Source organism: Aquarana catesbeiana, linkage group LG02 (assembly GCF_042186555.1).
Source record: "Aquarana catesbeiana isolate 2022-GZ linkage group LG02, ASM4218655v1, whole genome shotgun sequence".
NCBI classification, from domain to species: Eukaryota; Metazoa; Chordata; class Amphibia; order Anura; family Ranidae; genus Aquarana; species Aquarana catesbeiana.
In genome coordinates, this window is record NC_133325.1 from 175,624,619 (window position 1) to 175,638,782 (window position 14,164).

Below are 14,164 nucleotides of genomic sequence, written 5' to 3' on the forward strand. Positions count from 1 at the left end.
CCATCCCTAGTCTTATACATACTACTCCATCCTTACAATCCCCAGATTTATACATACTACTCCATCCTTACAATCCCCAGATTTATACATACTACTCCATCCTTACAATCCCTAGATTTATACATACTACTCCATCCTTACCATCCCTAGTCTTACAGCACTGTATACTACTCCTTCCTTCCCATTCCTAGTCCTCTTTATACTACTTCACCCTCCGACCCCCAGGTGGCGCTGTTATAGCCTTGGGGGTTATACGGAGTGCGATAATGTCGCTCTTCTTCTGGACGGGGTCGCTCTCGTCATCCTGTACGGAGGCCGGAGCTGCTGAGCTGCCTTTGTGTACTCTGCCGGTGAGGCACCGAAGAGACTCCGTTAAGGTGAGCGTTGTATTTCGGTGCGCGGTTGGTGTCGGCGCCTTAATAGAAGCAGGGTGAGGAGGAGAGTGTGTGGTGAGAGGCCTCCCCGGAATGTGGGATGTTTGTATGGGAAGCAGAAAGGAGAGGGCACCCTGTGTACATTGATGCAGAGCTGGCGGTAGGCCCGGACACCTGTACTCACAGCCCTGTATTCCGCTACTGAGAGGCTTGTCAGTGTTGCTGCACACAGAGCAAGGCGAATAGAAGAAATGCTGTAACCCATGGCAACCAATCAGAATTCAGCTTTTCACTGATCTCCCCTCAGCAGGCTGATGTCTGATTGGTTGCTGCACACTTCTCCTTCCAGTGATGAAAATAGGGGGCATTGTACATTTCAGCCAAGTGATGAGTGTGCTGGAGCCTTTGTTTAGCTCTGAGTTCTGGAAGAAGTGGGTGTAAAAGACTTGAGGAGGGCTCATTTAGGTCTCCTGGACATGGAGCAGGAACTCTGAACACCACAACCCCTGGGCGGAGAAGAGCTGCTTACAAAAAAAAATTGCGCCTAAAGCTGCATGTTGCACACACGTTCAGATGCATCAAGTGCATATTATCGGTCAGAATATTCATTTATTCCGGCCATTGGGATGCAGCGACGCTCAAGCTTTACCCAAATTTAGGAGCGTTTAGTGTTTTTCTGATCTTTGGCTCCTCCCGAGCGTAACTTTGGTGTGTAAAACCACTCTTCTAATATGCCTGTAAACACGTGTACATGGACACATGGGCTTACATAGAAGTGCTTTTACAGGCTGGGGGGAAACAAACCATAATTGACCCACAAATAGAGCTTTCTTTTGGTGGTATTTGATCACCTCTGCAATTTTTATTTTTTGCGCAACAAATAAAGACCGAACATTTGGCAAAAAAAAGAAAAAGTTTTTCTTTGTTTCTGTTAACATTTTTTGTAAATAAGTAAGTTTTCTTCTTCACTGATGGGCACTGATAAAGTGGCACTGATGGGCACGATGAGGTGGCACTGATAGGCAGCACTGGTATGCGACACTGATGGGCACTCATAGGCGGCAATAATGGGAACTCGTAGGTGGCACTGATGGATACTTATGGGTGGCACTGATAGGTGGCATGGATGGGCACTGACAGGTGGCACTGAACACTGATGGGTGGCATTGCTGGGCATTAGTTTGCACATGTGGATGGCCATGGGGGATGTACCTGGCCATCCACATGTTAGGTGCTTCCCTGGTGGTCCTGGCGGCTTCCCTGGTGGTCCTGGCGGCTTCCCTGGTGGTCCTGGGTGGGCATCCGAGGGGGGGCTGTGCTGATAAACAATCAGCACAGACCCCCCCCCCCCCCCCCCCCCGTCAGCAGAGCCACCAATTGGCTCTCATCTACTCGCGTCTGTCAGATGTGAGTGAGGAAAAGCTGATCAACGGCTCTGCCTGTTTACATGGTGATCAGCCGTGATTGGACAGTGCTGATCACGTGGTAAAGAGCCTCCGTTGCCCTGCAAACCTGCCCATCAGTTTGCTAAACAAGCCCCACTAGCGCAAAAGCTAAAAAAGTTTTGTTTTGCAGCACTGGCCATCTTTAAAAATTCAGCCCCCAACTGCCCATCATTTATAAATCCGCCCCCAACATGTAGAAGTCCGCCCCTCACCGACATGAACTCGCCACAGGAGCGCGGGGCACAATCTGACAGAAAATTTTCTTCTGTCGGTTTTTGTGCACAGGCGGCGTCACTACAGCTGATCATAAAATCAGCTGTTGTGCTGTTCCATCCCAGGCACTTCTCGATAGCGGGCACTTCTCGACAGAACTCCGCCAATGAAAAATAAACAAAAAAAAAAAACGCGGTGCAGTCCCCCCCCCCCCCCTTCCTGATTTGCCATGCTGCACACTTGGGTAAGGGTCTCATTTCTTACATTCTTTTCACAAGTCGCACCCAAATTGCATATATATATATATATATATATATATATATAATCTCTATCTATCTCTCTCATGCAGGTGCGACTTTTGAGTGTTTACATTGAGGTCTGTGGACATCAGGTTGCATGAAAGTCAGACCAAAGTAGTGCAGAACCTACTTTGAAGTCGCACAGATATGATCATTTATTATAGGGAAACATGGGTTATGACTTGTCATGCGGCTTGAGGTGCCTAGGAGATATTCAGTGGATACAGCCAGTGACGTCACCGGCGCATGCGCTCTGAAGGTCCGGCATACTGTGGCAGAGCCAAGGTCTCCCCTGCGCATACTCAGGAGTGACGTCATTGCAGCTCTGGCCGCTCATACAGCTGGAGCACGTGAACCCAGATAGAAGCCCTGTCAGCAGTGATGACACGCCACTGGAGGGCTTCGTTCTAAGCTAAGCATTTCATAATGTGCTAGTACTGACACATTGTGCAATTGCCTTAGGCCCCTTTCACACATGTGGATCCGTTTTCACGGACTCCGCTTGCTCAGCAGGGATCGATCTGTTGAGCCGGTGGATTACTGGTCCGTCTCTGCTCACTGTGCAGGGACAGACCTTTGCTCTCCTCTATGGGGATATCGGATGAAAACGGACCTCCTGTCTGTTTTTCTTCCGATCCGCCAGATGGATTGAAAATAGTTTCCATCCGCCTGGATTTAGCGGAGCAGATGTCAGCGGACATGTCACCTCTGATATCTGTCGCTCCATAGAGGTACCTAATTGTCTTGCTCACAGCGATCCCTGGACTGTAAACTGAGGGGAACATGCTCAGCTTACAGCGGCCGGTCCGATCCCATGTGTGCTGGGATGAAAAGCTCCTACGCAAGAGTGACGTCATCCCGTGCCAGCAAATGAAGGTGGCTGAAAACCGGCACACAGGAGAAGATGCCAGCGAGGGATCACAGAAAGGTGAGTATCATTCATTGATAATGGCACCCCAAATACTGCAGTCAGATGCATGGCTTTTGTGTGAAGATCAAAAAGGTGCACAAGCGTCTTTACCGCGCATAGGGCAGCTCATTGAAATGAATGTGTAATGCAACAACGTACAAGAAAAGTATACGCTCAATGTCTGGCATCCCACATTATAATCCGTATGGGACCTTAAGCAGAATTAAAGGCAAAACTTTTTATTTTCCTTTCACAGGGGCGAGCCGATCAGGTCTTCCTGTCAGTTTTTTAGGTGGACCTGATCTAAAGGTCCATGCATTCCTATAGAAAGGCAGGTGTAATTGGACTTGTGTAAGTTTACAACCGCCTTCCTCCGGGGGCCAATTGGGCCCACTGAAAAAAACAAATGTAGGAGGACCGCTTCCTTTTCAATTTGGGCGCACTGGATCATAGGCAGCCGGGTGTAAACAGACAGCAGAGTCTGCTCTATGGAGCACCCGGGAGTAAACAGAGTGGGGTCTGCCCATGTCCGCTTTGCGTAAACTGGGTGGACATTGACCCGTCAGCCACCCCCTCTATGGAAGGTGCCCGTGTGAAAGGGCCCTTGGGGAGATTTTCCTTCTCTTCCTGTAGCTAAAACAGGAAGTGAGAAGCCATATTGCCAAAGTGAGGGAATCGCAGGGTGTCACCAGAAGATTTCCTCACTATTATTTTAATGACAACTCAAAATTTGGAATTTTCTTTCATTGTTAAGGTCTGTAAACACAATACGAAAATTGGATAGAAAAATTTGTACGACAAGCTGTCTGCCGATTTTTGGATCATTAGTACGGTGCTTTCGACAGCCGACTTCGCTTTTTTCGTCAGACAAAAACTGGATGTGCAAACTATAAATTTTTTGTCAGATGTGAGCTCAACGTCTGATTTTCGTTTTCAATAGTAAGGTTTGCATATGAAAAAAAAAAAATCATAAGAGCAAGACTACACATGCTCAGAAACAAAAGAATACATACTAAACTAGTCAACGCAGTACGTCACTTCTGGCGTATTCTGTCGTCTGAAAATTTTCAAATTGTGAGTAATCTCCTCTTCACTTTCGACATGAGACTAGCATGGCGCAAAAAAAACAGATGTTCGGTCATCTGAAAATCTAAGCGTGTGTACGAGGCTTTACTTTCGGTGATAATGGTATATGGGCCAAATAGAGGGTGAATCTTCCTAATGGGGGCACAGACAGCAAAAAATGCCTTACAGGTGTTATAATTCCTCTCCATTATGAACGTTGCTGCCAGACTCGTCCACCTTACCAATCGCTCTGTCTCTGCTACCCCTCTCTGTCAATCCCTCCACTGGTTTCCGGTCGGCCACAGAATTAAATTCAAAATACTAACAACTATGTACAAAGCCATCCACAATTTAGCCCCCAGCTACATCACTAGCTTAGTCTCTAAATACCAACCTACTCGTTCTTTTCGTTCCTCTCAACACCTCCTGCTCTCTATCTCCCTCGTCACCTCCTCCCATGTTCGTCTCCAGGACTTTTCCAAAGCCTCTCCAATCCTATGGAATGCCCCACCCCAATCTGTCCGCTTATATCCTACTCTATTAGCTTTTAGACAATCCCTGAAAACCCTTCTCTTCAGAGAAGCCTACCCTACCCACACCTAACAACTGTATTTTCTTTTTCTCCATCAGCTCGTCCCCCACAGTTATTACCTTTTTGTTTCCACTTGACCCTCCCTTCTAGATTGTAAGCTCTAACGAGCAGGGCCCTCTGATCCCTCCTGTATTGAATTGTATTGTAAGTGTACTGTCTACCCTCATGTTTTAAAGCGCCGCATAAACTGTTGGCGCTATATAAATCCTGTAGTATAATAATAATAATAATAGTAATAATTAAGAGAAGACACCTGTCACTGCCCTCCCAGGGCCCTTCCACACAGTCATCATCTGTCACGTTATTTGCTAAGAAAAGCTGATAAATACTTTACATCAGTTTCTACATTCATCTTTAGTTCAGTTTTACGTCTATATTTTTTAGTTGTTGAAGAGACTAATCATAGGTGACAAAAACATAAACAAAAATGTTACTTGTTTAAAAATGGATATAAACAGAACATTTACATCTGTTCAGAGCCGTCTTAACAGAAAAATTACACAGCCTTGTTCCATAAAAAAAAAAAATGAACCCAAACAGACACAGATGTAGGTAAATGTAAATGGATGATCATCCGGTTTTACATATGCAAGCTAATGGGAATGAATTATTGTCCATTTTTCATCGAAATCTGAAAAGTCACCTGTGTGAAGGGGCCCTTAGTAAAGCAGCCTAGAACATTCAGGGCCAGTTCACACCAGATGCAGTCCAGTGCGTTTTTTAAATTTTTTTTTCCTGCATCAAAAACGCATGGACAGTAGGTTATATGGGTTCCAATGGCATAGTTCACACCGTGCATGCGTTCCAGTGCAGTAAAAAAAATTAAAATACGCTGCTTTTTTTCTGAACTGTACTTTAACGCAGCCAAATGCATCAAAATGCACCAAAACGCATTACAGCAATAAAAAAAAGAAACCCGGGAAGACTTGGAAAAATGGGAAAAACGCACTGGAATGCATTGAAAACGCATCAAAAATGCGCATGCAGAAACGCATCCAGAGTGAGTTTTTGTGGTGTAAGCTATAGGCAAAAACACATTCGGAACACATCCGGAATGCATTTTTGTGGTGTGCACTGGCCCCTAGACCTGTGATTGGTATCCCCACTAAAAACTGGTTATTAATCGATTCAGCCCCAGAAGATTTTACCCCCTTCCTGACCAGAGCAGTTTTTGCGATTTGGCACTGCATCACTTTAACTGACAATTGTGCGACGTGGCACCCAAACAAAATTGATGTCCTTTTTTTCCCCCACAAATAGAGCTTTCTTTTGGTGGTATTTGATCTTCTCTGTGGTTTTTATTTTTTGCGGTATAAAAAAAAGTGACAATTTTGAAAAAAACGCATTATTTTTTACTTTTTGCTATAATAAATATCAAAAATATAGTGATAATACCACGCCTACCCTAAAAGTGAGCAGCCAACACAACAATCAGACTAATTGTATGATGAAATGTAAATAAACGCGTAGCGCTAGTGATGTATATAATTCACAAAAGCGTATCAGAATATGAGTTTGGATGCAAATTATGCCTTAGACAATAATATAACGCTGAGATTCAGAGCGAATAAAACCGTGTATATGTAATAAAAAACATATATCTAATTGCAAAAATGTGACTATGCCTGAATTCAAAGTCGCACGTATAATGAAAATGTGCAATACAAATATAGTGACTATATAGACATTAAAAGATAAGATGCATATGGCAAAAATGCAACTCCAAAGTCGCAGAGAATCACACACATACAAATTAAGTTTTCAAATAAGGAAAATTAGAAGACGTGTGCTCTAAATGAACATAGTAATGTATGGGTGTGATCCACTAAGACAGTACAAAAATCTAATATATAAACGATTGTGAAACACACAAAATCGGATAGACCCTAAAGGTTGGTGAAAACATATGTGAATGAAAAAGGGAAGGCCATGCATCCACCGCCTGTATGTTCTCTCAAGCCAACATAAATGGTCACTTAGTAACATATAAATGGAAACCTAAATAATAGCGATAATTAGAACAATATAATAAAGTACCTATGATTTAAAAAAGAAATATCGGAGGCAGTGATATAGATAGGAGTGTTTTAACATATGGAGCCCATGTTAGTATATGCAGAGAGAGTTCATACGGATTGGGACATCAATGTCTTTATTAATCAGTCTTGACCTAATATGAAGTTCTGTGTTTCTCGCCTTATATCATTTCATGCCTAGATAGATGCTATATTTCAATATTTTAGGGATTACTTTTCATATTTAGGATTGATTACTCTTGTGTTCTTGATGTAATATTTACATCCTGTTTTTAGTTCTGTTCTTGCCTCTTTTTTTTTCTTACCATCAGGTCCTTATTTCACGATACTTTTGGTACACACTGTCCTTCTATTAGGTTGTTGTTAATCACGTCTGATAGATACATCCTTGGACAGTTTATTTCATTCGGTCCAGTAGAGCTATGAGTCTCGGGCATTTATTATTCAGTGTCAATTATGCCTTTTTTAGCCTTTTTTATATATTTTTTGGCTACATATGCTATCTTATTATTATGTTTAAATACGTAATATTTGACTTGTTTTTTATACACGTCTTTTGATTCTGTGCGTTCTGACTTCTAGAAATTTTGAGTCACACCTACTTTACTTTTAAATTGTTGCTAGAACACTGTGTGTGTACCTTTGAAACAGTCATTGTCACACTTAACATTTGTTTATTTTATCTCTATTTGAGTAGTTTGAAACGCATATGCGTTCCAACCTTTATCACAATCCACTTCCACTTCCTACTTCCTGTGATACGTACTCCTGCGATACGCATTGATTCATGATGCAGCGTTGGTCACGTGGTTATCATGTGGTCGCTGCTCGCGTCTTATTTCCTGGTGGGCTGACGCGCCGTTCGTTGGCCGGGTCGGTTGATTGGATAATGAAATAGAGGCTTGGTTTTGGTCTGTATAGGTTGTACTCCATTAGCTTAACAGTGCACAGGTTCAGTGCATGTTGTTTGGTGAGTATAGTTCTGTGTGTGTTGTGTGCATAACGGCCTGTGAGTCCACCACCGTCGGTAAGAGTTCCTCATCTCTCTCCTCACTGTATGTATAAATATGAAGGCATTATTTAGAATGTTGGTCCAATATTAAGAAGCAATATAGAGACCCGGATGGAATAACAATATTTTTATATATTTATCCGTATGAACTCTCTCTGCATATACTAACATGGACTCCATATGTTTAAGCACTCCTATCTGTATCACTGCCTCCGATATTTCTTTTTTAAATCATAGGTACTTTATTATATTGGTCTAATTATCGCTATTATTTAGGTTTCCATTTATATGTTACTAAGTGACCATTTATGTTGGCTTGAGAGAACATATAGGCGGTGGATGCATGGCCTTCCCTTTTTCATTCACATATGTTTTCACCAACCTTTAGGGTCTATGCGATTTTGTGTGTTTCACGATCGTTTATGTATTAGATTTTTGTGCTGTCTTAGTGGATCACACCCGTACATTACTATGTTCATTTAGAGCACACAGTTTCTATTTTTCCTTATTTGAAAACTTAATTTGTATGTGTGTGATTCTCTGCGAATTTGGAGTTGCATTTTTGCCATATACATCTCATCTTTTAACGTCTATATAGTCGCTATATTTGTATCTCCCATTTTCATTATACATGCGACTTTGAATTCAGGCATAGTCGCATTTTTGCATTTAGATATGTTTTTTATTACATATACACTGTTTTATTCACTCTCAATCTCAGAGTGTTATATTATTGTCTAAGGCATAATTTGCATCCAGACTCATATTCTGATACGCTTTTGTGAATTATATACATCACTAGCGCTACACGTTTATTTATAATAAATATCCCCCAAAAATATATAAAAAACTGTTTTGTTTTTTTTTTTTTTCCTCAGTTTAGGCCGATATGTTATCTTCTACATAGGGCTGAAACAACTAATCGATTAATCGACAACTAATCGATTATTAAATTAATCGATTAATCGGCCAGTAACATAACAGGGTTATAGCTGGAGGGCTTCATTCCAAGGTGAATATTTCATAATGTTGTGCTAGTATTTCAGGGTTTGTTGTTTTATTTTTGAACATCGGTGGTTTACAACCGCTTTAAGCTCCGGAAGATTTTACCCCCTTCATGACCAGACCGTTTTTTGCTATGTTTACAACCGCTTTAAGCTCCGGAAGATTTTACCCCCTTCATGACCATACCGTCTTTTGCTATTTGGCACTATACTACTTTAACTGGTAATTGCGCAGTCAGTGCTGTACACTGTGCAAACGCTGTACGCAACACTTACAAAAATGAAATTTATATAATTTTTTTTAACACAAATAGGGCTTTGTTTTGATGATATTTGATCACCTCTGGGTTTTTTTATTTTGGAAAAAAACATTTTTTTTCTGTTATAAAACATATCCACAGAAAAAAAAAAATTGAAAAATCAAATTTCTTCATAAATTTAGGCCAAAGTGTATTTTGCTACGTCTTTGATAAAAAACAAAAACAAAAAACAACTCAATAAGCGTATATTATTTGGTCTGTAGGAAAGTTCTAGCATCAACAAACTATGATATATAGTATATGATATATATTTGAAATCTTGATGTAATGACGGCTGATCTCATTTCTTGATTCCCTTAAAATGTCAGAACAGTACAAATACCCCCCCAAATGACCCCTTCTTAGAAAGTAGACCTTCTAAGGTTTAAAGAGGTATGACAAGTTGGTTTTTTTTTTTTTTTTTTTTTTTTTTTTTTTTTTTTTTTTTGAAGGTGTATTTTTTTTTTTTTTTTTTTTCTTTTCTTTTTCTTTGTCACAATTTTTTGGAAAAGGAAGAAATTAAATAAAATGTGTGTTTTTTTTTTTTTTTTTGTTTGTTTTGTTTTTTCCCACAATTTTATTTTTACATACAGTAACTAGCGCAGTGCAGAGTCATGATATGACTGGTATGGTGGTGATCAGGGACACTGAACAGCATGTTAACAAACAAAATTTCACGTTGATTCATAACAGCTTTGCCTGTACAAGTTGCCCACCTGCAGTAATGTACTGTTGGCGGTCAGCAAGTGGTTAACAAACTGTACATTATTTAACCTATTGCATACCACCAACGCATATATGTGGCAACAGACGCGAGTAGAGGAGAGCCGATCGGCTACTCTCCTGATATGGGGGGTTTGTGCTGATTGTTTAGCACAGCCCCCCCTCGGATGGCCACCACTCTGGACCACCAGGGAAATGCCAATCAGTGGCATGAAAAATGCCTGCCAGGGCCACCAGTGATGCCTATCGGTGAAATCTATCAGTGCCATCTCACTGGTGCCGCCTTATCAGTGCAGCTTATCAGTGCCCATCAGAGGAGGAGAAAACTTACTTATTTACAAAATTTTATAACAAAAACAAAGAGAAACTTTTTTTTTTCAAAATTTTTGGTCTTTTTTTTATTTGTTTAGCAAAAATTAAAAACCGCAGAGGTGATCAAATACCACCAAAAGAAAACTCTATTTGTGGGAACAAAATGATAAAAATATAGTTTGGGTATAGCGTAGCATGACCGCGCAATTGTCATTTAAACAGCGACAGCACTGAAAGCTGAAAATTGGACTGGCAGGAAGGTGCGAAAATGCCCTGTATTGAAATGGTTAAAGTTGAAGGAGGAAAAACAGCAGTGCACTGATCTGGCTGTGCAGGGGAGGGGGTCAGGATAAGTCTGATCATTGGAGGAGAGCAGGCTGAGTTTTTAGAAGCCCTTAGAGAACTGAGCATGACATGCTCTTCTGCTTAGTGTGGTCAGTTTCTATTAGGAAAGCAGAGGGACTGGCAGGAACACGAAGAACTTCACACAAAGGAAACAATACAAAGAGAACAAGATACTTTCTCGCACAAGTACATTGTACAGCAGGCACATATTAGGAATATGAAATGTTGGATTTGCATGCTCTTTAAAGAGGAGGTCCAGTCTGGGCAAAAAAAAAAAAATGGGTCAGCAGATACAAATACTGTAACAGCTGACTTTTAATAAAAGGACACTTACCTGTCCAGGGATCCAACGCTGTCCTCACCCAGTCTAGTTCTTCAGTAGCCTTCGGGTTGCTGGTGCCGGCATTCTAACTGGGCAGCTGGCTGCTTTGTGACTGGTCCTGCAGTCTTCTGGGACCTGTGACAGATCTCAGAAGATTGGGGGCGTTGGCGCCTTCTATCGGATTGCCGAGGTGATCCCAGCGGAAGTGGAAGCGGGTACCTGTCAAAAACTAGGCATCTGCCCCCTCCCAAAAAAATAACATGCCAAATATGGGAGGGCAGGAGGACTTAAAGCGGAACTTCGCATTTTGGGTGGAGTTCTGCTCTAAGTTAGAAATGCTCAGTAAAATGTTATTAAATTCCTGATCAAACATACCAGTGTTATTTTTTTTTTTTGGTGTTTTCACTTACATTCTGCCTATGCGGTCAATAAGCCTTTGTTCACATTGGAGCGATTTATTATGACATGTCGCAGCCTATTACCGGCAATGGCACCATTCCATTTTGTGCAACACCACACCGATTTGTAAAAGTAGTTCCTGCACTACTTTTGCCGATTTCAGGTGCGACTTCAATAGACATCTGTGCATGAAGCACCTGAAATCGCCCTATTTCAAATGAAGTAGCACGATGTGAACCATAGCTAAATGCAACATCTAAGGCATGACTCTGATGATCGCCCCCAGCTACATCACCAACCTCTTCTGCAGATATCGCCCAATCGTCCCCTCCACTCCTCCCAGGACCTCCTGCTCTCCTAGCTCCCTTGTTACCTCCTCTCATGCTCGTCTTCAGGACTTCTTCAGAGCCTCTCCCATCCTCTGGAATTCCCTGCCCTGGTAAATCTGATCAGCCCCTAACCTTTCCACCTTTAGGAGATCCCTGAAAACTCACTTATTCAGGGAAGCCTATTCCACACCCACCTAACAACCCCATCAAATCATTCCCCACATCTATTACCTTTTGTACCACCACCCCCTCCCTTTAGAATGTAAGCTCTACGAGCAGGGCCCTCCTGTCCCTTCTGTATTGAACTGTAATTGTTCTGTCCCCCCTCTACATTGTGACTTGATTAAATTGATGATAGGCAACTCCTATCCTCATATTGATTAGTGGTTCCAAATTAATAATTACTACTGCAGTAGGGAACAGACACAAAAGATACGCTCAGCATCTTTCCAAATAACTGTTCTGCCTTATTATGACGCAATTGAAGGTTTTTATGCACATGATTACGTAGGTATCACATTAATATTACAATTGTACATTTATGGTAACAAGGGGCGTTACATAGGCAGGCTAATTCTAATCAGGACTCGAAAGAATGTAAACATTTACTGAAAACATTATTAGTGCTGTGTGCACAGTGAGAGCAGTGTGCAATACATACAAAATACAATACAATTATATACAGAACTTACAAATTTCCATTACAGTCTCCCCTCTTTTGATCAATATTTTGATCACTAACCATACCTGCTATCACCTTTTAACCTGGAACCTCCACACACTTAGGTGAAGGTAGTCCTGGCCAAAGAGGCAAAAAAACTCCATTGTGGAGAAAATAATAGCTGAGCAACTTTTTCATTACCAAATGACTTTTCATTGTGAAAAACAAATGATTGATAAGACATATTTACAGAGTACTGGCTGTACACTCCTGTGGCCAGAATGGCCTTCTAGCTGAATTGTGGACATGCTGACTTATCAGCATATGTAAACACAGACAATTCTACATAAAATGGAAGACGTACAAAAGACAAATATGACTTCAACATGGCTGAACTACTTTTCAAATATATATATCCCTTACAATTAAAGTAATTTAATCAAAAAGTACCCTAGACTGTGATCACAAGAGGGAAACAAATCAAACACAGAGATTTCTTTAATTTAGTCATTTTTGCAGTGTCTGGTGTGGATCCAGGTGACTTTTCCTTCAAGTTTTGCAAAAACTGTACATGAAATAGATGCTGTATTGAGTCTCCAAACATTTCCTTATATATAAATGTCTCTTAACAATCCACAAGTCACCTGGCTTTAGTTTTAGATCCTTCCAAACTTTTAGGATCTGGAATTAGGGAGAAAACACATAAATGAGTTTGTAAAAAACCTTAAAAGATCATCAGCAACATTCTCTGTGAGATCCGAATGGAGGACTTCAGCTGCTGAGACAAAGTATAAGCAAGTGAGTAACACACTCCCAAATACAATCCCATAGGGAGAGAGTCCAACATCCCCCTTAGGGGCTTGATAAAATATAAGAAAACATTCAGGCAAAAGTTTTCTAGTTTCTTACTCTACTTTGTCCGCTACATTGTAGACAGTAAGGGGTGTAAAAATAAAACCTCAAAACTTCTATTAAGGACTCTCCTATAAAAAATGATTTCCTCTGTTATTCTCTGTACTTTCTGGCACTCTGTGCTTACAAACTACTTCTGATAACACATTTTACTGTGGCCTTTGCAGTAGCATTTGCCACTGGACATCCAAAAAACATGTCCATACAGACAAAATGCATACTCGTAAGATCCTGACTTGGGCATCTGGATATATCTTTTTTGTAATCTCTGGGAGGGATGTTCAGCTTTTGGTAACACCTTTGGTAACAGGTAAAACAAGAAGTGGTATGTTATAAAAACAACTGTGGGGAACCCTGGCTCTATCCCAAGCTCATTTACTAAGGCAGCCATAACTGCTTGTGACTGATGACATGGTCCATCTGTCAAGCTGGAGGGAAATGAGTGGCTGGCAGACATAAATGATCACCTTTTCCAAAGTCCTGTTTCATAAGAAGTTGCCCCCTGTGGACCACTTGTTCTTCTCGTTCTGGGGTCCTTAAAGTTGAATTATTAATCCCAGCTATACTGGGCCAGAACTAGGGTGGAATCTGTGAGTTGCACAGACCCATCAAGTGTCCGGGGCTGTAAATGCAGCATCCTTAGTCACCTGGTCTGCTTCCATGTGTGAAAGTTAATATGGCTACCTCAGCAAGAAGCTGGAAGGCTGAAAACGGCCAATCAAATTAACTTGGCATGCTTGGTTGGTTTACCTGCCGAAGTAAAAACAAACTTCTGGCCCTTCAAATGGAACCAAAAGCTCTCTATATCTCGACTATCTATATAAATATGCACTCTTTTTATAGCTCACAGGCTTTGCTAAAACATGGAGCTCTGCTTCTTGAGCTGGGGAAAAAGGATCCAATGACTTTGAA

General features: G+C 41.3%; 1 protein-coding gene across 2 annotated transcripts in view; it reads left to right on the top strand.

Annotated features, from left to right (window-relative positions):
* Window positions 1–233: 233 nt before the first annotated feature.
* Window positions 234–14,164, top strand: part of ZBTB39 (zinc finger and BTB domain containing 39) — a 221,811-nt gene continuing 207,880 nt past the window's right edge. For both annotated transcript variants that reach the window (XR_012241554.1, XM_073613845.1), the window contains exon 1: window positions 234–377. The gene's annotated coding sequence lies outside the window, so the exon portion shown is untranslated. The remainder of the gene's footprint in view (window positions 378–14,164) is intronic.